General features: G+C 36.4%; 1 protein-coding gene across 6 annotated transcripts in view; it reads right to left on the bottom strand.

Moving 5' to 3' along the window:
• The window catches only part of LOC114350679 (venom dipeptidyl peptidase 4), a 64223-nt gene that overhangs the window by 27395 nt on the left and 11689 nt on the right, over nucleotides 1-25139 (bottom strand). For 2 of the 6 annotated variants that reach the window (XM_028301567.1, XM_028301573.1), the window contains exon 1: nucleotides 690-772. The exons of 1 other annotated variant lie outside the window; for it this stretch is intronic. The gene's annotated coding sequence lies outside the window, so the exon portion shown is untranslated. 3 more of the 6 variants (XM_028301569.1, XM_028301572.1, XM_028301570.1) reach the window with 3 other exon arrangements.

The following is a 25139-nucleotide window of genomic DNA, read 5'->3' as shown; positions in this document are numbered from 1 at the left end:
TGTGATGTTAATGATGATGATGAACCATGAAAACTGTTTTTACCAACAAAATCGAGGTCAACTCAGAATTCAACGAGTAGGCACTTTATTTGGGAGTTCAACTGATATCAGTTCGATAATAGATACAATAATTTTAATCTGCATAATTATTGCTCGATATCTTATCAAAACGCAAGTTATCTGTAAAAAATGTGTGACAATAAAATAATTACTATATCATTATTGCCGTAGAATTTTTGTAAATGAATCGGCAATGGTTCGAAAAATAAAATAATCTACTGAAATTGAATTAAAATACACTATAAATACGGTCACTTGATGATTTACCTAAGGTATGGTACCTAGTAAATATTTATGTAATTCCTGGTACCTTAAATAGTTCAGTAAAACGCAACAGCGGTTTAAAAAAAAATAGTAAAGAGTTATCGCGGAAAATTTTTACTGTCATTTATAACGGTATGATAAAACTTTTCGTAATAAACTGGTTCCCAATCGGCTGGACCAGTGAAAGTAGGTTAGTTACTGTTTAATTTTTGGGTATCAATTTTGAACATTTTCATAGAAAATGATAAATAGCTTCAACAAATCAACAGTTTGAAGTAAGTATTTTAATCACTGCACTAATTCACTTTATTAACATACATAAATAATTAATTTATTTATATACCAAAAATAACCTATGTACTTACCCCAGGAAAATAAATAAAAAAATCGAGTACCGGCCTATGGCCGACTCCACACCGGACTGAATTTTCCTATATGATTATTGTGAGATTAATAATCTGATAAACCTAAATGTTATTATATCTGCCAAGATAATAATACATTTATTACCACCTAATCGGATAGCAGTTTCTATATCTATGAAGTTTTAATATGCATAATACCAAAGACGTACAAGTTACTGCTGAAATATTTCGGTTGATAGAAAATTGAAATACTTAACAGTTTAGGGGATGGAAGTATACTTACAATATTTATGTTATTATTATGTCGTTGCAATAGAGTTTTATATCATATCAATTCATTTATTGTCAAGGTATAATAAGGTATAAGGCGTAAATTATTTGAATTTAAAGGCAAAACATGATTAGGTTTAATAAAGTTTGACTAAGTAATAAATACCAAAAAAAACTACGTAAGTAACTTTGGTTGAGAATTTAGAAAACATTGTGATAACTTTCGCGCGTTTTAGTTTTGACGTTAATATTTTTAAAGGCGTAACGTGCAAGTTTATTACCTGCCAGTATATTTAAACTCCATAGCGCATGGCGGTTTATAATGAAAAAATAAAAATATTTGTTTTTTTTCTATTCTGCCAGTAATATCGTGGTATACGAAAGAAAAAGTGCGGTTGAAGCGAAACCTTATTTAACCTGATAAAATACGAAGAAGGTTTTCATTTCCGATGTGCTTAACATTTGATAAAATTTCAAGAGCGCGTCCCGTAAACAGGAGAGCAGTGAAATGGAAAGATTACCGAGCTTTCCTATTTCCGCAGCCGGTGGCAGGGCCCGCATCGGTCCGCATAGTGACGCGCCTAATGTGCTCAGATAAATCGGATTTTGGAATATCGATTTTATCCATGGAAAAATGGCAACGACAGAATTCGTTTTACGTACTTGTGACATGAGTAGGACTAGAATAGGGTAGTGTCAGGATCGAATTTCGGCAAACAAATTGCAAATATTTTAACATGTTTGACTAATTTATAAAACGACACTTTTACGACTAACTATTCGACGTCTTTACAGTAATCGATTTCAACCAAATACAAACGGCGAAAACTCCTGCTCTATATGCTAAAGCAACGACTTGAGTGCCAGACAGACAAATTGATCAAACATTAAATAAAATCGATTACGTATTTAATTGCATCCCTAGCTCTCTCGATTTCCCCGCTTTGCAATAATTTCCCCGAGCCATAATTTTCTACAAGAACACTCGAACTTAACAGCCGGGTGCTCTCCCTTATTGACGTTTGGCTGCTTTTTAAATCCCGTCTTTTACGAGCCAAAATTAATTGAAGCGTGTTTTAAAGCAATTTATAAACTTGCATCTAGCTTATTAGAGTGCTTTATTTACTGAAGCTACACAACACGTCGTAGTTAGGCAGTCCACTGCTGGAAGTACCTAACTCTCCCTTAAAAGTAAGTATAGACTAGAGCATTTCTATGTAATGTAACGTTCTTGCGAATGGTACAATACAGTTCAGGTTCTTGGCTAGCACTGACAAAAAGTAATCAGATCTCAGGTAGAGCCAAGCTACTAACTCTACAAGCTCTGACTTTACAAATTCACGCCTTGGTTAAAATATGTGGCTTTCGCTTATATCTTATTCTAATTTTCGTTACTACAATAACTACGAGTAAGTATTGTACCTAATAATAGAAAAGTTATGAACAGGCAATATTTTTTAACCTTACGCCCATGTGACGGTAGCGAAATTGCCAATAATCCAAAACCCTATGTGAGGATTGAAAAACGACGAAGCTTTCGTGAAAAGTAAGAGCCAAAGCACACGAAGCATTGCGGCGCTTAACCACTTGTGTGCGCGCCACGGTTAGAGCATAGCGTTTTTTCTATGAAAGCTCGGTCAAACCAAAGCATGCGTAGCCGGCCTACACGATGGCGATGGCGATGGCGATCAGACTTAAACGCATTGATCGACATCGCTTCGCGTACGCAAGGCTGATCGCGTTGGTTTGGCCGAACCTTACACGACGAAGTAACACCGCTCCGGCGTCGCATCGCGGCCGCAACGCATTGTGCGCTTTGGCTCTTAGGTAGTGCCATTGCGCTTCGTTTGGCTCGTCTTGGCGGGGGCACGGACGCACGGTATTAGGTATTCAGTAAGAAACCAAAAAGAAATTAAGGTGAAGACAACGATCCGTTTCTTATCCCCGAGTAATTATTACGAAATAAAAAACGGTTTCGCAGAAACAGCCGTCGAAAATAAACAACTGAAAATTTCAGGAAGACTTTTTCTACAATGCTGTTTTTTGCTTGTAAACCAATTAGGAGCTAATTTGTTTAAAATTAATTATAAAAATACTTTATAGTTCATAATTTTAACACGAATATAATACAATTATTTACTTACATGTCATGAATTAATGACAATGATAAGTTTATAAATTCGCTGTTCTAAAGCATTCATTTCAGCCACAGGACGTCCACTGCTGAACATAAGCCTCCCCTAATGACTTCCACATTGCACGGTTGGTAGTAGCGGCCTGTATGCTCTGCTAAAAAAAGTCATGTTCTGTTTGAATATATGACGTATTATGTATTTTTACCTAATGGCTAAATAGAACATGTGATGGAGTGACTTATACAAGTTGCTTCTTGCTACTCTTATTAGTTTTGAGACAAAGCGATTCATCTTCAGACAATAGGGCTACTAACATGAAACGTTGGTAATAAATCAAATGAAACACTACATCTTTTGTATTTGTAATAGATTAATCAAACCAACGCGTGCAGATCGCGTCGGCGATAGCGGTGGCGATCACTGCGCGTGCATAGATCGTCGCGACCAATGACAGAACGCGGGCGGACGCGTTGAATGTGAATGTGAGCTCATCGCTACAAATTCATACACGACATCTGATCGAAACTATTTGATGACAAGGATGCGTGGTCAGTTCAGTCTGCACATTTATTTGATGTACCTACTTGAATTCGGTTATTCTTACCGTTAGATAATTACTGGCAATTAGTGGTTTGTTCCTCCGATGGCGTTTCTTCTCAGCACTTGCCATATGTTTATCTGGAAGCGCTGGTAGGACCCAAAAGATAAGGGCTACCTTTTTTTTTATTTACTATATTTTGACGTTAATAAGTGCCACTTAGTGGTCTAAATTGAATAAAATATTTTTGATTTTGATTTTGATCGCCATCGCGCACGCGAGCTGTACGCGTTGGTTTGGTCGAAGCTTAAGTAGTTCACAGTCAACATGATAATCTCAGCGACTTCACTCGCATACGTTAGCGGGTATCAGCAGAATCTAATCACGCTCAACCCCGATAGAATAGATTAAAGACGGTGACTGTAGACAATAGGAATACCTAGTGGTGCTATGTTAAAATAATAAACGTCCCTGCTACTTAACGAGCAAGATTGACAGAATTCTTATTAGGTCTTGCGAACATTTGTCAACAACCTTTAATATTAAACTATATATGGAGAAAGGACAGAAGTTACGGCAAGTTTGCCATTTCGCTCAGCAAGAAGTATAATCATGTAATTTTTTTTGTCTTAATAGAAACAACTGTGAATAATGCTTATAAACGCTTTCCATTGATTAGAATATTCAGTCTTAATATCATATTCGATAGCTAATCGACCGAGTTTTATTGCTCGATGTTTTGAAAGCACAAAATAAAACAACTTAGTTATTTTAAGGTTCAAAATCGGCTGCCAGATTGTGATTTCAGGGAAATAAAAGCGTATTTCCATAAGCAAACAAGATTATAAGACTACATTTCAAATTACGGACAATATCATCATTTCAGCCACAGAACGTCCACTGCTATTCCCTCTCCAATGACTTCCAAATCGCCCGGTTGGTAGCGGCCAGCATCCAGCGACTTCCTACTACCTTTATGAGATCGTTGGTCCACCTTATGGGTAGACGTCACACGCTGCGTCTTCCGGTTCCTCCACTCCAGAACCTTGCTGCCCCATCCGTCGTCAGATATGCATACTATGTGCCCTGCTCTTTGCCACTCCAGCTTGCCAAAGCCGGTCCGTCTGGTTATGTCAGCGTACGTTTATAGCATGTTTTACAGATCTCCTCATTTGTTTCGACCGCGGTCGAAAATAGATCAAGAGTCGAGTTATATCATTAGGAGCTTAGAGCCGTGTCCTTTGTCGTAACGCTGAGCTAATGAATAAATGAGTGTTCCCTAATTAACAGGGCGCATTGTGATAAGGGGAATGCCGGAGGGAGGGGTCATCCATACATGCTGTACCTATCTATACGTATCATAGTAATTAGTTAATACACTCTAGAACGACTCAATTAATGGTTGACTGAATAAATATTATTGGCAGGTAGCTAATATTTCACAAGATAGGTCCCCATAATTGATTAGTCACCTGTCATCCTCTTTGCACTGGAGGGAAGTCGAACCTTAACTTCGAACTCCTCCTATGTTCGTCTGATTAATTTCGCTGCAGGTCTAATAATAAACTTGACCTTCACTGGTTGGGTTTTTACTGCCGGTCAAGCTATAACAGTAGGTTGACTAAAAAGTTTTAGAAGACGCGTTGGGAAGTTAATAAAGAAGTAAGATAAAAATAGTAATGAGAAATATTTCCCCTGCTATTTTCGGTTGATAAATCGTTGTAGATTATGTATGTTTAGGCCTACGTGGCGTAGGCGTGGTGAGAAAAAACACACGTCCTAAATGAGGAAAATGGTGGGTTACAGCAAATTACGGACATGAGAGAAAGCAGTATCTTTTGAGATCCGTTGCCCTGTTTTACTGCAACAGGATCGTAATGCTGTGGCAAATATGTAGCTTTGTATTAAATTACTCTCTTTGAAAATATTTTACAATCTTGTCAGCGCCCGGGGTCGGATTTAATAATTGTGCTCTCAAACAAATGTTTAAAATAATACCCTCTCAGTACTTAACGAAATTTGAAAATGATAACACAATACAAAATGGAAACTTGTACTTGTTCCTGAATAAGAAATTGACACTTTATTCCTCACTCTAGTCATTTGTTCAGAAGAAGACAGTAAATAATAAATCACAAATCATCTAGTCTTTTGATCAGAAGACTACAAAACAATAATAATCCGTATAATTGTAAAGCAGTCTACACACCAAACCTGCCGCGACCGACCCGCTAAGATGAGTCATCGACATTGACATGTTGTCAAAAGTCATAGAAAGTACAAGTCGTCGATGTAATTCTTTTGAAATAAAGCCGCCGACACCAAAACGCCGGGCTGTCGGAGGGATTTTTTTCAAGATTTAGATTGGTGTGTAGAGTCTATTAAGTATATGCGGTCTGCGGTCAGGTCAAAGTAAACGCAGCCTCTATAATAATTGAACAACATTGTTGGTCAAGGTCAATCGGTCAGCGGTCCGGGCAAGACAATCTGTCAACGGTGCGGTTTGCGTTCTTTGCTCTGTGCCCACACGGTCAGATCGAATCAATACAAATTGCTGACTACGTTCACTTTGAGGCTAAGAACTCATGGCGCGATTTTCACCCGCACCCGCGGCGGTTGCGGGTTTCGGCCCGCAGCGGGCGCGGTTGTATGCGGATTGCGGGTCCCGCTCGGCGATTTTCGCCCGCTCGGGCGACCATTTTGTACCAGTGACTTAGCGCGAATACCGCGCAAATTTATCCGCTCCCGTGTGTTTTGAAATAAAACCGCCGCGGGCGCGGGTGAAAATCGCGCCGTGAGTTCTTAGCCTGACCCAACCGCAGAACGCATCCAGTGTGGCAAATCCTTTAATCGTATAACATCGTCCAATTTGTCCACATTCCGCGCGGACTTCGCGTCAACTCGCTCATTCGACTCTCGATCACGATCCGCAGTGTGCCTGGAATTAATATTAATCACAAACGCAATCCTTCGTATTGTCAGCACTTACGAGTACACTTTCTAGTTCAGTGGAGTGTTACATCACTGTTACATGTATCTGCTTTGTTTGGCTAAGAATGTCGTTACCAAAACAAGCAATAGCATTTGTTTGTCACGCTGAATGCGTAACTGTTAAACTGTATGGACCATGATTAATCTGCCTGTTATTTTATTTATAGTATACAAAAAGTTGCAGGAAGGCGATCTATGCTAACAGTCGAGGATAATCTCAGATTTATCCTCCTTTATCACATTTTCCAGTCATTATTTAGTTTTGAACCTTTTGGACCTAAACATTTATTTTCACTTGTAATAAACATCTGTAAGTCTTTCCTTATTGAAAGATAATAATAATATTCTAATGTTAAAATCGTTTAAGTGCCCATCACCATAAATGGCCACTAAAAGCATTTAAAAATAACCAAACCAAACTAAAATACTTCCCCTTCAATCGAACGGTGTTTATTATTGTCTAAAAGTTCGGGACTGTCTCCCAAAATTAATTAAAGTACAAAATTAAGAAGATACTGGTTCATTCTTAACTAAACTGGAAGTGTTTATTTCTTTACTTATTTTAAGTCTTTGACATCTGTTTCTATAAAAGGGAAACGAAATATTTGTTAACTGGAATGTAGATTCGTATTTTCTATTGGATTTCAATGTTTTAAATTAGTATTTAAATAAAATACAGTCAAAACTACAAAGAGAGGTAGTTAAGTTTATAAACAAAAGTTTGTAAACAAAATGGAGAATGCAGACAGAACTGACTAATTAGGCAAACGAGTAACAACACAAACTTATGCTTATCACTCACGCAACCTTGAATAAAATATTGCGATAGAGTTCCTTCACATTATTTATGCAAAAGTCAGGGAAACATGTGTCAACTGTTTTTATGTGCTGGGCCAAACACTGCAAGTTACAACTCTACGTATATTCAAGTAAATAGTTAATTATTTACAGTTGCTTTTAAGTGACAATCGCGAGCCACTAACGATTCGACTCTACTTTCTTCTGGTTTGTTTCTTCGATATATATGTATTTATCTAATAAATTACAAACTTAAATTAAGAGTACATTTCTGATTTGGCTTTCATAATTGCTGTGTAACATGTTTCAGTTAATAATTACAAATAATAATAAAAATGTGTAGTTTTTTATCCCAGTTAACCATTTTGTTTTTTTCGATTCTGTCTTATTTTTCGATATCATATCTAAAACATAATTTTCTTTAGTCTGCATTGTTTTCAAACAGGTGCACTATTATAATGTCATCCAAAGACCTTGTGCCCGTTGGCTTGCCATTGACCCGTAAGTGAAATCACTGCAGCATCGTCTCTCTTCTCTCGATCACGGTTGATTGACACTGAATGCAACTCGATTATTCAATGCAACTCGATTATGCTGTGGAAAATCGAATCAATTAAGCTGTTATTAATTTGAGAACTAATTGCCGTCCTTACCGATTTTCCTTAAAGATTGTAATCAGATCGAATAATTATTTTATATTTTATCAAAGATTAGAATTGGTAGGAACGTGATAAAGCAACAAAAGATAATTGCACACGTTAACTGAATCATGGCCGATATTTTTAATATCTTCACAGTTCACATAACTACAAAAATACATACTAGCCGTGCCTGCGACTAAGTACCTACGCATAAAAATAGTTCCCGTTTCTACATCATTTTTCTTTACTGCTCATCCCCTATTGGCTATAGGGCTAAAGCCTTCCTCGATAAATGGGTTTATCTAGGTTTGTATTTTGACATACCTGATTTTTTTTTACTTCGTTTCCTCCGTGTGAATTACGCCCATAGCTTTTAATATTTTTCATAAACTTAAATTTGTCAGGATCAGCAAATTGCTGTGGAGTCGTAACGCAGCCACCTCGTCTGAGTGGATTTAAAATTCATTGCTAGAAGTCACAGCTGAAGCAGAAGAGCTTTACATATTCAAGACATGAATATAAGAGCATTTTCTGGGATACCGCACTCTTCTACACTAATATTTTAAAGAGAAAAGATTTGATTATACGTTTGTTTCAATTGATAAGGCTCCGAAACTACTGGACCGATTTCAAAATTCCTTTCACCATTCGAATTCTACTCTATGCCTGATGCAAATAGGCTAATAAATATTTTCAAAAGCGGTATGAAGTTCGCCGGTTCAGCTAGTTAATTACAAATAGATTGCAGCCACATCTTTTAGCTATATTAGCTATGTGTGTGAAACATTTCACTTGTTTCCCCTTTGTAGGGCTACAACTTTAGCTATTGAGTAGACTGTTCTTTTATATACTGTGTCTAGAAGCAGCGTTATAAATTAAATGCGCCAACTACCTATCGACGAGCCGGCAAGATTTTAATAAACAATTCAACTTCTTAAGAAACTGTTTTCTTGTTGAGCATAGTTCAACAATAGTTGTACTGCTGAAACATTAAGATGCGATGAAACTATTCCCATATCTAATTAGATAGAACCTTCTAGAACAAAGGTTCTGTCTAGCTAGGATCCAATGCAGTCTTCACACCAAACCCGGCGACCCGCCGTCATAAGTTGTCGACTTTTGACAAGTTGTCCAAAGTCATAGAAAATACAGCCAGCGTCAAATACTTCGTGACTCCCAAAGTAGCCAATTAGTTCGCTACACGTCCTTGTTAAATATGTGGCATGTTTCAGTAAAGCTTAAGGACTCTACACACCAAGCCCGGCGGCTTGATGGTCGGTGGCTTTACTTCAAAGGAAACATATTATGTCGACGACTGTACCCACAGACAGCGTCAAATAGTTCGTGGCACGTAAAGTTATCCGACTGCTCGTTTGCCTCCTGTCACATAAAAAAAAATATTGTCGACATGTTTCCTTTGAAGTAAAGCCACCGACATCAAGCCGCCGGGCTTGGTGTGTAGAGTCCTTAAGCTTTAAACATGCCACTTAATCCTACTAAAACAAATTATTTCAAATCATTTTATTTCAGTACCGTCAAATACGGTTTTTCTTATGACGACATTTGAATACATATTTTGCTAATAAGTAATTTATATGCGAAACATCTTTTTGTTCTGTATTCGCTTAAATAATGCCATCATCATTACCATCTGTTTAAACATAGTGACATGTCTGCAAATACTTACGTACATGTTATTAAGATTTCAATTAATCATACGTACGAGTTTTAAGTGTAATATAGAGATAAGTAGTAGACTTATTCAGTAGCTGGTATTAGAAATATTTTGAGTAGAAAATAAATTAATTACTCATTAATTGCAAACCACAATATTTCATCTTTATTACATCAGTCAGTAGGTAGCACCCATTAGATATTTTTTTAGTAGTTTTTAATCTGGATAACTGACTCCACAATTTTTTCTTGATATTAAATAATGATTAAGAAACACGATGCCATCACACAGAATTTAAATAAAAAGTAAACAGTGGACCAAACTAAAATTTTCAGTAAACCGTTGCATTTGAAATCTGAGGGCCTAGTGTGAGTTTACATCAAATGCGCTCACTAGTGAGCGCGTCAAAAAATGACATTAAATGTATGACGGATTGTACAGCGCCCCTAGCGGCAAACGTTCAAAAACTAAAATTTTCNGTAGAATTTTTGTAAATGAATCGGCAATGGTTCGAAAAATAAAAGTAATCTACTGAAATTGAATTAAAATACACTATAAATACGGTCACTTGATGATTTACCTAAGGTATGGTACCTAGTAAATATTTATGTAATTCCTGGTACCTTAAATAGTTCAGTAAAACGCAACAGCGGTTTAAAAAAAATAGTAAAGAGTTATCGCGGAAAATTTTTACTGTCATTTATAACGGTATGATAAAACTTTTCGTAATAAACTGGTTCCCAATCGGCTGGACCAGTGAAAGTAGGTTACTGTTTAATTTTTGGGTATCAATTTTGAACATTTTCATAGAAAATGATAAATAGCTTTAACAAATCAACAGTTTGAAGTAAGTATTTTAATCACTGCACTAATTCACTTTATTAACATACATAAATCATTAATTTATTTATATACCAAAAATAACCTATGTACTTACCCCAGGAAAATAAATAAAAAATCGAGTACCGGCCTATGGCCGACTCCACACCGGACTGAATTTTCCTATATGATTATTGTGAGATTAATAAACCGATAAACCTAAATGTTATTATATCTGCCAAGATAATGATACATTTATTACCACCTAATCGGATAGCCGTTTCTATATCTATGAAGTTTTAATATGCATAATACCAAAGACGTACAAGTTACTGCTGAAATTTCGGTTGATAGAAAATTGAAATACTTAACAGTTTAGGGGGTGGAAGTATACTTACAATAATTATGTTATTTATTATGTCGTTGCAATAGAGTTTTATATCATATCAATTCATTTATCGTCAAGGTATAATAAGGTATAGGGCGTAAATGAGTTGAATTCGTATGAAGTCTAAGGCAAAACATGATTTTAGATCTAACAAAGTTTGAAATGCAATTTAAGTAATAAATACCAAAAAAATAACTAGGTAAATATGTAATTTTGATAGAGAATTTAGAAAACTTTCTGGTAATTTTCGCGCGTTTTAGTTTTGACATTAATATTTTTATAGGCGTGCAAAACCTGCCAGTATCTATAACTCCATGGCGTATGACGGTTTCTGATGAAAAAGATAAATTCTAAGTTTTTTTTTCTTTTCTGCCAGTAATATGGTATACGAAAGAAAAAGTGCGGTTAAAGCGAAACACAACCTTATTTAACCTGATAAAATACGAAGAAGGTTTTCATTTCCGATGTGCTTAACATTTGATAAAATTTCAAGAGCGCGTCTCGAAAACAGGAGACCAGCGAAATGGAAAGATTACCGAGCTTTCCTATTTCCGCAGCCGGTGGCAGGGCCCGCATCGGTCCGCATAGTGACGCGCCTAATGTACTCAGATAAATCGGATTTTGGAATATCGATTTTATCCATGGAAAAATGGCAACGACAGAATTCGTTTTACGTACTTCTGACATGAGTAGGACTGGAAGTAGCAGTGACAGGATCGAATTTCAGCAAACAAATTGCAAATATTTTAACATGTTGGACTGATTTAAAAAACGACACTTTTACGACTAACTATTCGACGTCTTTACAATAATCGATTTCAAAGAAATACAACGGCGAAAACTTCTACTCTATGTATGTATATGCTAAAGCAACGACTTGAGTTCCAGACAGACAAATTGATCAAACATTAAATAAAATCGATTACGTATTTAATTGCATCCCTAGCTCTCTCGATTTCCCCGCTTTGCAATAATTTCCCCGAGCCATAATTTTCTACAAGAACACTCGAACTTAACAGCCGGGTGCTCTCCCTTATTGACGTTTGGCTGCTTATAAATCCCGTCTTTTACGAGCCAAAATTAATTGAAGCGTGTTTTAAAGCAATTTATAAACTTGCATCTAGCTTATTAGAGTGCTTTAATTACTGAAGCTACCAACACGTCATAGTTATTAGGCACCACTGTTGAAAGTGTTGGAAGTACCTAACTCTCCCCTAAAGGTAAGTATAGACTAGAGCATTTCTATGTAATGTAACGTTCTTGCGAATGGTACAATACAGTTCAGGTTCTTGGCTAGCACTGACAAAAAGTAATCAGATCTCAGGTAGAGCCAAGCTACTAACTCTACAAACCCTTTACAAATTTACGCCTTGGTTAAATTATGTGGCTCTCGCGTATATCTTATCTGGCTTTATCTTATTCTAATTTTCGTTACTACAATAACTACGAGTAAGTATTGTACCTAATAATAGAAAAGTAATTAACAGGGAATATTTTGAACCTTACGCCCATGTGACGGACGACGGTAGCGAAATTGCCAATAATCCAAAACCCTATGTGAGGATTGAAAAACGAAGAAGCTCTCGTAAAAAGTAAGAGCCAAAGCACACGATGACACGCGACAGAGAGCGTAGCGTTCTTTCTATGAAGGTTAGGGTAAAACACGACGCAGCGACATACACCGCTCCGGCGTCGCATCGCGGCTGCAACGCATCGTGTGCTTTAGTATGCCATTGCGTTTCGTTTGGCTCGTCTTGGCGGGGGCACGGTATTAGGTATTCACTATTCAGTAAGAAACCAAACAAAAATTAAGGTGAAGACAACGATCCGTTTTTTATCCCCAAGTAATTAATACTAAATTACGAAATAAAAAACGGTTTCGCAGAAACAGCCGTCGAAAATAAACAACTGAAAATATTTTGAACCTTACGCCCATGTGACGGACGACGGTAGCGAAATTGCCAATAATCCAAAACCCTATGTGAGGATTGAAAAACGACGAAGCTCTCGTGAAAAGTAAGAGCCAAAGCACACGATGACACGCGACAGATAGCGTAGCGTTCTTTCTATGAAGGTTAGGGTAAAACACGACGCAGCAACATACACCGCTCCGGCGTCGCATCGCGGCTGCAACGCATCGTGAGCTTTAGCTCTTAGGTATGCCATTGCGCTTCGTTTGGCTCGTCTTGGCGGGGGCACGGTATTAGGTATTCACTATTCAGTAAGAAACCAAACAAAAATTAAGGTGAAGACAACGATCCGTTTCTTATCCCCGAGTAATTAATACTAAATTACGAAATAAAAAACGGTTTCGCAGAAACAGCCGTCAAAAATAAACAACTGAAAATTGCAGGACGACTTTTTCTACAACGCTGTTTTTTTGCTTGTAAACCAATTAGGAGCTTATTTGTTTAAAATTAATTATAAAAATACTTTATAGTTCATAATTTTAACACGAATATAATACAATTATTTACTTACATGTCATGATTTTAATGACAATGATAAGTTTATAAATTCGCTGTTGTAAAGCATTCATTTCAGCCACAGCTGAACATAAGCCTCCCCCAATGACTTCCACATCGCACGGTTGGTAGCGGCCTGTATGCTCTGCTAAAAAAAGTCATGTTCTGTTTGAATATATGTATTATGTATTTTTACCTAATGGCTAAATAGAACATGGTATGGAGTGACGTATACAAGTTGCTTCTTGCTACTCTTATTAGTTTTGCGACAAAGCGATTCATCTTCAGACAATAGGGCTACTAACACGAAACGTTGGTAATAAATCAAATGAAACGCTGCAGCATCTTTTGTATTTGTAATAGATATTAATCAAACCAACGCGTGCAGATCGCGTCGGCGATAGCGGTGGCGATCACTGCGCGTGCATAGATCGTCGCGACCAATGACAGGACGCGGGCGGACGCGTTGAATGTGAATGTGAGCTCATCGCTACAAATTCATACACGACATCTGATCGAAACTATTTCATGACAAGGATGCGTGGTCAGTTCAGTCTGCACATTTATTTGATGTACTTGAATTCGGTTATTCTTACCGTTAGATAATTACTGGCAATTAGTGGTTTGTTCCGACGGCGTTTCTTCTCAGCACTTGCCATTATGTTTGTCTCGAAGCGCTGGTAGGACCCAAAAGATAAGGGCTACTTTTTTTTTATTTACTATATTTTGACGTTAATAAGTGCCACTAGTGGTCTAAATTGAATGAAATATTTTTGATTTTGATTTTGATCGCCATCGCGCACGCGAGCTGTACGCGTTGGTTTGGCCGAAGCTTAAGTAGTTCACAGTCAACATAATTATCTCAGCGACTTCACTCGCATACGTTAGCGGGTATCAGCGGAATCTAATCACGCTCAACCCCGATAGAATAGATTATAGACCGTGACTGTAGACAATATGAATACCTAGTGGTGCTACGAGTATGTTAAAATAATGAACGTCCCTGCTACTTAACGAGCAAGTGATTGGCAGAATTCTTATTAGGTCTTGCGAACATTTGTCAACAACCTTTAATATTAAACTACTCACGCGAGCAAAAGTTCCTCATCACCCTACATGTTCCGAGCGATCGTAAGAACTAAACGACTCATAGAAGATAAATAAAAATGGTACCATTTTAAAGGTAATATTTTATACTTTAAATCGATACTATAGATACATACATAGTCCTTCAGTTCTTAAGATGGCTTGGAACCAAACACAACAGGGTGATTCCATACCTTTTCTCGTAAGTATACTTATATGGAGAAAGGACAGAATTTACGGCCACGTCACGCGTCATGGTGGTTGCTTCTGTTTTACCTAAAATTTGCCATTTCGCTCAGCAAGAAGTATAATCATGTATTTTTTTTTGTCTTAATAGAAACAACTCTGAATAAAATACACGCTTTCCATTGATAAAGAATATTCAGTCATAATATCATATTCGATAGCTAATCGACCGAGTTTTATTGCTCGATGTTTTGAAAGCACAAAATAAAACAACTTAGTTATTTTAAGGTTCAAAATCGGCTGCCAGATTGTGATTTCAGGGACAAAGCGTATTTCCATAAGCAAACAAGATTATAAGACTACATTACAAATTACGGACAATATCCCTGCTATTCCCTCTCCAATGACTTCCAAATCGCCCGGTTGGTAGCGGCCTGCATCCAGCGACTTCCTGCTACCTTTATGAGATCGTTGGTCGACACGCTGCGATTTCTGGTTCCTCCACTCCAGAACCTTGCTGCCCTATCCATCGTCAGATATGCGTACTATGTGCCCTGCACGTACATTTATTATGTTGCAGCATATTCTACAGAGGGCCTCATAAGAAGGCTCAAGGTCACCCAAAGGGCGATGGAGCGGGCTATGCTCGGAGTTTCCCTGCGTGATCGAATCAGAAATGAGGAGATCCGCAGGAGAACCAAAGTAACCGACATAGCTCGCAGAATTGCTAAAATCAAGTGGCAGTGGGCGGGGCACATAGCTCGTAGAGACGATGGCCGTTGGGGCAGGAAAGTTCTCGAGTGGCGACCACGGGCTGGAAGACGTAGCGTGGGCAGGCCTCCTACTAGGTGGACCGACGATCTGGTAAAGGTCGCGGGAAGAGCCTGGATGCGGGCAGCGCAGGACCGTTCATTGTGGAAAACCTTGGGGGAGGCCTTTGTCCAGCAGTGGACGTCATTTGGCTGAAACCCCCCCCTCTATTTTTATAACTACGGGGTATAAAATTCTAAAAAAAATAGAGGTGATGCATGCTAATTAACTCTTTCAACGATTTTTGGTTTGATCAAAGTATCTCTTATAGTTTTTGAGATAGGTTGATTAAATTGACATAATAAGTTTATTATATTTGCTGCTACGGAACCCTTTGTGCGCGAGCCCGACTCGCACTTGGCCGGTTTTTTTGATGTAAACTCACACTCAGCCCCACTGAAAAGAATTTCATACAATTATTTAGAGACAGTATCATCGTGTTACTTATGAATATTTCGAAAAACGAACTAAATTTCTACATCTAAAAAGGCTAAAACGTGCGTGTACGCCCGGGCGCCCTATAAAAAAACTATAAACAAAGTTTCTACTGAACCTACGTCCATTAACAACTTAATCCCTTGCCAATTGGACTGACCACGTTTTCAATTAACTGGTGTGTGGTGGCGAGCCGATTTGTTAAAATAAAACAATGGATTTATTTTAATTACTCGGTTTCATTAATTAGGTCGATACCCAGTTTGTTTATAGCAATTAAACCTTTTAACAAGATTTACTTTCATACGTGAACCATAGGTAAGTCCTGTGGTAATTATTATTAATACAGCAAGAGGAAGTGGTCAATTATTATTTCTTTGTAAAGGCATACGCCATAATAATATAACCAAACCTTCAGTGTGGCATGTTTCAGCATTTAAGAGAGTTTTAATTTAATTTTTTCTCATAATTCCGTGGAGTCTCCTTTTAGAAGACTGTTTTAAAGAAGTACATTGATAGTATATTGAAGTTTTATTAAGTGCTTAATTCATTTAAAGGGTACCTAAATTACTTTTGTAATACAATGACAAGTGCGCTGACTTATTGCTTTCTTTTTTATCTGGAATTCTAGAACATTCACTCAGTGATTGATTATTAGAAAACATAGTATTCGTACTTAACTCTCCGTTCAACTTAAAATAAATAATCCATCAAGATTTTAGTGACATCCTTTTATAGAGTAAGAAATAAATCTTTCTTGTTCTTCATGTATAGGTAACTATTATATCTTTAAATAATTGTCGAACTCAATTACTGAAAAAAATCAAGAAAGTAAAACGAGAATTTAACTTCGATTAGAAGAAGTGATATCGACATGTGTCTGGTGCTGACGCGAACACGCAGGCTTAGTGTTGTCAGTCGAATAATCTATCGATAGCGCACAAATAATAATTATTATTGGGGATTACCAGATCCATTTATGTTAGTAACAATGTTCTTACATTCTAATGTAGTATATATGACATTTATCAGAGTAAATACAAATGAGTAGATCATCTTCATAGAAACGCACCGAGCGCGGTTTGTATGTGTGCGCGCGTTCGTACTCTGTATTTATTATTGAAATAAATTTTCTCCTGGTTTATAAGAGCGGTGGAGATCCAGTGTCTATAATGAGGCTACCGATAGTAGAGTCGACAACACAACCGTTTTTACATTTTGCTCTGAAACTGCGCCACTGCATCACCTACGACTGCATAAGACGCAGATTGTGATATAGCTAGATGTAGGTACTTTCGTGTATTTATCGAAAGCTCAGCTCATGAACATACTATTGATGAAGTACAGTCAATACTTACTCTTGTTTTTTAAATAGTTAAGTTGATGTTCCTAAACTACCATAAATACTAACGCAATCAATAGGTATTATCGATACTGTAGCTGTATATCTAAAGTCAATAACTTACTATCGACGTATTTTTACTTGAACTATCGATATTTCTCCAACACTATCAGCTCTCCCGAGCGGAAACGCAAACGACATCTTGTACATACATTATTTATTATGCTATTTTTGCTTCTAATTTTCACTTAAACCAATAATTAAATACGCAATTGAGTTGATTATTATCTTTATTACTTGAATTAACGTAAGTCTGTGTAAAAAAACAGTTATTCACTTGTATAAAGGAAGTGACTTACTTCTGAAGCAGCTCATTATAAGTATTTTAAAGAATAAGGTGAGAATCTGGAAAATATCATAATCAGCCATAGAATTACATCGAGGTAGATTGATGATTTGTATAAATGTGAATGTAATGTGTTTTAATTATAATAGGATGATTAACAAGCACAAGGTGGACCAACGACGTCATTAGCAGGAAGGCGCTGGATGCAAGCCGCTACCAACCGGACGCTGTGGAAATCATTGGAGGAGGCCTATGTTCAGCAGTGGAGTCCTGTGACTGAAATGGTGATGATGATGGGTGTGTAATGTATGATATAACTACATATCATATAATACTTAGAGGATATAACATCAAATTATATAAAATCGTTTAATATAATAATTATTTACTATAATAAACGAATAATATAATTTTAAAACGAATAATTTTAAGACAAATAACTATTAACTGATATAAAATGGTTTGATATAATGAATATTTTCTATAAAATTTAAAACAAATAACATTCAAATCATATAAAAATAAAATGTCGAACAATCAAATGAGATAAAATTCTTTTCCTATAAAACTTAAATCATATAACAATAATAATTTTATATAAAGTTCATTTGTTATAATAAGCATTGCATGCAGCAAGCAAGCAAGCGACCAAGCAAGCAAGCTAGTAAGCAAGCTAGCATGCAGGCAAGCAAGCAGGCAAGCAAGCTAGCAAGCAGGCAAGCAAGCAGGCAAGCAAGCAAGCAAGCAAGCAAGCAGGCAAGCAAGCAAGCAGGCATGCAGGCATGCAGCATGCAAATTTGACTTAAAACTTGAGACTTCTGTCACGGCTTCGGCACTGCGGGGCTCTGGCGGTCCCTCGCGTGCTAATCGTCGCAGATGGCTTTCGCTCGACACCGCGTCTTCGGCTTGCTGGCCACCCTCAGCCGCGGCGCCTCGCTTCCAGCCACCTGCTCCTCAGCCCGCGGGCCGCCTCGCCCCTCCGTGCCTACGCGCTTCTAAATTACACTCTAGGGGTAGGGCAGACAAGACTACGTGGAGTCGGTTTTACGGCGATTCGTTTTTGTCACTAAAGTCATTTATAATTCAAGCTAAAGAAGAACATACTTAAAGTTATATCTATCAGAAATTATATCAATTAAAGAGTATAACAAAAAATATTTATTACAATTAATGGTTATGTGAAATTAATAATATTTGTATTAAACAAAATTACATCAAATGAGTCTTAGATTAAGTAAGGTTTATATCAAATGTCTTTATGCGTTGTGATTGGTATTTGAAATGATATTATTAGAAATCATTTATTATATGAAGTAAACATTATATGTTAAAAAATTATATCAAGTGTTATTATAACATACGTTTATTATACAATATGAACGTTATTGAAATGAATTTATATCATATAAACTTATATAAACTGTCACGCACCCGATGATGATGATGTGTTTTCGTTAACAGTTCTGTTGGATCATAGTAGACACTCCAACGTAATGAGAGAGATAATTAAGAAATCGAATGGCATTACTCTAGTTGGTTTAAATAACAAACATATTTATCTTATAATTTGTAAATTAACTTCTCATGTGACATACAAGCGGAACCTACTATTGTTATTAGAGATTTATCTCTGCATACCTGTAATAATTAACAATAAAATACAACACGCTAACTTTCATATTTATAATTGGAGTATCTAATACATAATTTCTGATACAAATGAATGATTACAAATCAATTAAATAAAGCAAACTCGTCATTAATGAAGATATAAATATTTTTTATTTACACGGCACTAGAAGTACTACACAAAATAGTTGTTACAACCAACCTTGTGTTGGGTCTAATTCTCGTCACTACACTGCACAACTTAAAATAATTACGTTTTTTGTCGGTAAAAACGTCCTGGCGACGTCACTTAAGCATTTTTCTTATACTGCGTGCGGTCGTTGCGCGTGCGCACAAAGGAATGAGACCGCTCGGACACCGAGCCCACAGCGTGGTAGGGGTGGGGTTGCCCGCTCTTTTGTTTTTTACTACTACTACGCTGAATATTGTGTGCGGATTGGCTTGTCGTATAGGGGTACTACACGGTAAAATAAATCTCTTCGGCGAAAACAGGATAATTCAGATCGAACTTCACTTGGTAAGTTCGTTTGATCATATAATTAATTATTAATACAGCAAGATGAAGTGGTCAATTATTATTTCTTTGTAAAGGCATACGCCATTATAATATAACCAAACCTTCAGTGTGGCATGTTTCAGCATTTAAGAGAGTTTTAATTTAATTTTTTCTCACAATTCCGTAGAGTCTCCTTTTAGAAGACTGTTTTAAAGAAGTACATTGATAGTTTATTGAAGTTTTATTAAGTGCTTAATTCATTTAAAGGATACCTAAATTACTTTTGTAATACAATGACAAGTGCGCTGACTTATTGCTTTCTTTTTTATCTGGAATTCTAGAACATTCACTCAGTGATTGATTATTAGAAAACATAGTATTCGTACTTAACTCTCAGTTCAACTTAAAATAAATAATCCATCAAGATTTTAGTACCATGCTTTTATAGCGTAACAAATAAATCTTTCTTGTTCTTCATGTATAGGTATTATATCTTTAAATAATTGTCGAACTCAAGTACTGAAAAAAATCAAGAAAGTAAAACGAGAATTTAACTTCGATTAGAAGAAGTGATATCGACATGTGTCTGGTGCTGACGCGAACACACAGGCTTAGTGTTGTCAGTCGATAGTCGACAATTGATAGCAGTTGAATAATCTATCGATAGCGCACAAATAATAATTATTTTTGGGGATTACATCCATTTATGTTAGTAACAATGTGCTTACATTCTAATGTAGTGTATATGACATTTATCAGAGTAAATACAAATGAGTAAGTCATCTTCATAGAAACGCACCGAGCGCGGTTTGTATGTGAGCGCGCGCCAATACGTATGCGGCGTGCACGCACACACTGACAAAATTCGGGGCAACTCACCGCTAATCAACGCTAAATTTTGTCAGCGTGTGCGTGCGCGCCGCATACGTATTGGCGCGCTCACATACAAACCGCGCTCGGGCGTTTCTATGAAGATGACCTACTCATTTGTATTTACTCTGTATTTATTATTGAAATAAATTTTCTCCTGGTTTATAAGAGCGGTGGAAATCCAGTGTCTATAATGAAGCTACCGATAGTAGAGTCGACAACACAACCGTTTATACATTTTGCTCTGAAACTGCGCCACTGCATCACCTACGACTGCATAAGACGTAAATTGTGATATAGCTAGATATATTTTCGTCTAATTACTATTCTTACTATGGAAAGCTCGGCTCATGAACATACTATTGATGAAGTACAGTCAATACAATTGTTTTTTAAATCGATAAGCTGATGCTCCTAAACTACCATAAATACTAACGCAATCAATAGGTATTATCGATACTGTAGCTGTATTATTTAAAGTCAATAATGTACTATCGATGTATTTTTACTTTAACTATCGATATTTCTCCAACACTATCAGCTCTCCCGAGCGGAAGCGCAAACGACATCTCGTACATACATTATTTATTATGCTATTATGCTTCTAATTTTCACTTGAATCAATAATGAAATATGTAATTGAGTTAATTATTATCTTTATTACTTGAATTTAACGTAAGTCTGTGAGAAAGACAGTGATTCACTCGTATAAAGAAAGTGACTTACATCTCAAGTAGCTCATTATAAGTATTTCAAAGAATAACGTGAGAATCTGGAAAATATCATAATCAGTCATCTTGGTGTATAATTAGGTCGATGTAGATCGATGATTTGTTTAAATGGGAATGTATTGTGTTTTCATTATCATACGATGATTAAAAAGCACAAGGTGGACCGACGACCTCATTAAGGTAACAGAAAGGCGCTGGATGCAAGCTCTACCAACCGGCCGATGTGGAAATCATTGGAGGAGACCTATGTTCAGCAGTGGAGTCCTGTGGATGAAATGGTGATAATGATGATGATGATGTGTTTTCGTTAACAGTTCTTTTGGATCATAGTAGACACCCCAACGTATATGAAATTTAAGAAATCGAAGGGCATTCCTCTAGTTAGATTAAATAACAAACATATTTATCTTTTAATTTGTAAATTAACTTCTCATGTGACATACAAGCGGAACCTATTGTTGTTATTAGAGATTTATCTCTGCATACCTGTAATAATTAACAATAAAATACAACACGCTAACTTTCATATTTATAATTGGAGTAATACATAATTTCTGAAACAAATGAATGATTACAAATCAATTAAATAAAGCAAACTCGTCATTAATGAAGATATAAATATTTTTTATTTACACGGCACTAAAAGTACTAAGAAATATTTTGCTGAAATTTGAAATCGCCTGATACACCTGTCTATTATAAATATTTATCTTTGTGATAATGATACATAAATTAAACTTACTAATGAAGAAACTCCAGAAAAACGTGCCGAATCAGCCATACACGATCATGACACGATCTAAAATAATGCCTCCCTAATTTAAATACACAAAATGAAAGGGACATAGAAGACATAAACAAATCATTCACAAAACACACTAGTTTATATACAAGCCAAAGGTTAATGCGTCTAGGAAGTTTAATAAATAATAACCAAACGTATGGATGATAACCTACGAAAGTCAAAAACAATACTCTTCTAATGTTACTTTAATAGTCCATAATATCTTTTCACTTACTAAGAATCAGTAGTATGGTTAGGATAAAATGCCAATATTCAATTGTATTACAACTCTACAAAACATCTGTTTACCTACTTTAAAAATACCCAAGCAAGACTGTCGGAAAACATTTCAAAGTTTGGGCGACATTATTGAATGGATACTGGCTGTACCACTTCCAAGAATTCCTGGATTACAAATCTTTTATTGGAAACATTCCGGCCAAAGTACCGATCCCTGCTCAGTCATAAATATTTCCCTACACGAATAGAACCTTTTATGTTAAACTTTATCTCTATCCAGGAATTTGGTTTTGCGCTGTGATACTTAAAGTTTACGTTCACTATCCAATTAAAAATAAGAAGCTCGTTGCATTGGTTTTTTTAAGTAAAGGCACAGTGTTTTCATCGAACATCTACGAGTATAAGACACGTTGGATGATAAAACAAACCAACTTGATTACTTTTTCATTTGGAAGCAACCGCTTTATACGACGTGGTGGTAAAACCCGCGTTTTTGTCCAGCCTATTCATGGACTTGGAGAGAATGACGTGACGTAGGTACGATGATACCACATGGAATAAGGATGTCAATAGCATTCACGAGGTGATTATTATAGTTGACACAGCCGCATTATGGCGTATTGGTTTATGTAATGAATCACCATCCACAAGGGGTTTGGGAACACAGAGACTGGCAGGGAATTCCTGTCCTTCAAGTAAAAATTGATATTTCAATCATTTTGGTACATACTCTTAGAATATACTTATTTGTAGAACCACACAAGGCAAGAAAAGAAAGAGAAAGAAATATACAAATGAGACGGCACAATTTAGATAGATAGATAGAATACAATTTATTGAACATCATACAAGACAAGAAAAAAATATACAAAAAATACAATTCAGACGGTCTTATTGCTATAAAGTGATCTCTTCCAGACAACCTAGCTAGAGGACAGTTTGCGTGATCATTACGTAGTAACTTATTAGATTAGTAATCTTTTTTTTTATGCATAACAAGGCCGGTATTTGACCACAATCGCATCTGATGTGATATAACTACCTTTCTATACATACATGCAATACAATTTATTATATGTATTTAAACCTAGTTTATGTTTCGTTAAAACAGTTTAGATCGCATACGAATACCTACGACTTATAACGTATAGGTAGTTGTTTCTACACTTGCCATTCGTAGAGCGCTGCCATAACTGGAGCACAAAGGAATGCGACTATAAATGGATACAAATATATTCCATGTCTGACGACTAATGGCTATGGAGCAGAACCAATTGGTATACAGTGGATCTCTTTTATTTTAACATATTACTTACTTTTTGTTTTGACAAACACCATCAAAACGTTTACAAACACAAGACAGAGTTTAATTATGTTAACTTTCATTAGCTCTTACGTAGTAACACGAGCAAAAAAAATCCCCCGGTGGTACTACTGAGGCCGTCGGTAGTACCAAGAGTACTAGTATCATCTGTGCCACAGGTTAAAGGAAATATTTAAAAATGTAGGTATACAATAATAAAAAGTTCCAGGTTTTATTTTACTACAACTTTTTTCTCTTCTTGTGGCAGTTGTATAATTAGGAAGGGTCATTCTTTATGCAGAACAAGGCAGGTATCTGACCGCAATCCCACCTGATGTTAAGTGAGATGCTGTCTAGGATGGTACATACATATCTGCCCTGTAAGAGGCATCAAGATAAATAATATATGGTAGAGCAAGCAAGCAAGCTCAACAACTGGTAAATAAGTATGTTTTATAAAAATAATTGGTTTACGCGGTTGATCTAAAGAGTATTCTTATGTACATACCTATAGTATATTTAAATGTTCATATTTGAGACACAATTCATAATAGCATGGGGATAATCCCACCTTAAAGTTACCTTGAGCAACCTTTGCGATAAAATTTTACAATACCAATTTCCCATCGCTTTGACATAACATAATAATATCCGTTCCACTTGAAAATATCTCTCGTTACCCTTGACTACCGGTAATGGTATTAAAGGCCATCAACATTATTCGTGTACTCCGCCAATAGACTCTGACAATTTCGCAACCAAAAGGCGAATATTATTTAACTTTATTAACGTAATTTAACTTTTTATTTATGTAACACAGTTGTAAATCTTTATTCTGCATTGTGACCAGCAGATTGTACACAGTTTTGGCAATAAAGATTATTCTATTCTATTCTAATTGAACCTACCACAAAAACGTTGTTAAATATAACTGGTTTAAATTCAATACCCTGGTATGGTGATGCTCGCCTAACATTTGCAAACTTGGACGGTGGAAAGAGATAAAATATGAGAGAAGAAAAAGAAAAATATAAGAAGAATGACATCGAGCTGTCTCTTATTGTGACGCCAATGAGTAAGCTTTTTACTAACGACTATTTTCTTGCCCTAGAAACGTGCAATAGGACCTAGATAGATCTCGTGTCAATGAAAGATCTTATGTGCATTTATAATATTAATTGTAGCTTACACATTTTTGATTTAGATATTTAAAGCACTGAGGCCACTGAGACAGTTTTCGTCATTTGCTTACAAGGTTGCCGTAATCTGCTGGCGCGAGCTATATAGCAGCCATGCTCGTCGAATCACACCGTTAAGCTGGATTCCTTACACTAAGTAATGTTCCTTGGTGTCTGCTTACCGAAATGTTTGCTCGGTAAAGGTACATTATACGAGTATGTATTAGACTGGGTTTACTTCGCATTACGTACTGGCTCACAATGTTTTTTTAATCGGGTATTAAATGTACACAA

The sequence above is a fragment of the Ostrinia furnacalis genome, unplaced genomic scaffold, assembly GCF_004193835.3.
Source record: "Ostrinia furnacalis isolate ACB-3 unplaced genomic scaffold, ASM419383v2 OfSCF0954, whole genome shotgun sequence".
Taxonomy (NCBI): domain Eukaryota; kingdom Metazoa; phylum Arthropoda; class Insecta; order Lepidoptera; family Crambidae; genus Ostrinia; species Ostrinia furnacalis.
Note: the sequence above shows the minus strand (reverse complement) of the source record. Positions and strands in the feature narration are given on the sequence as shown.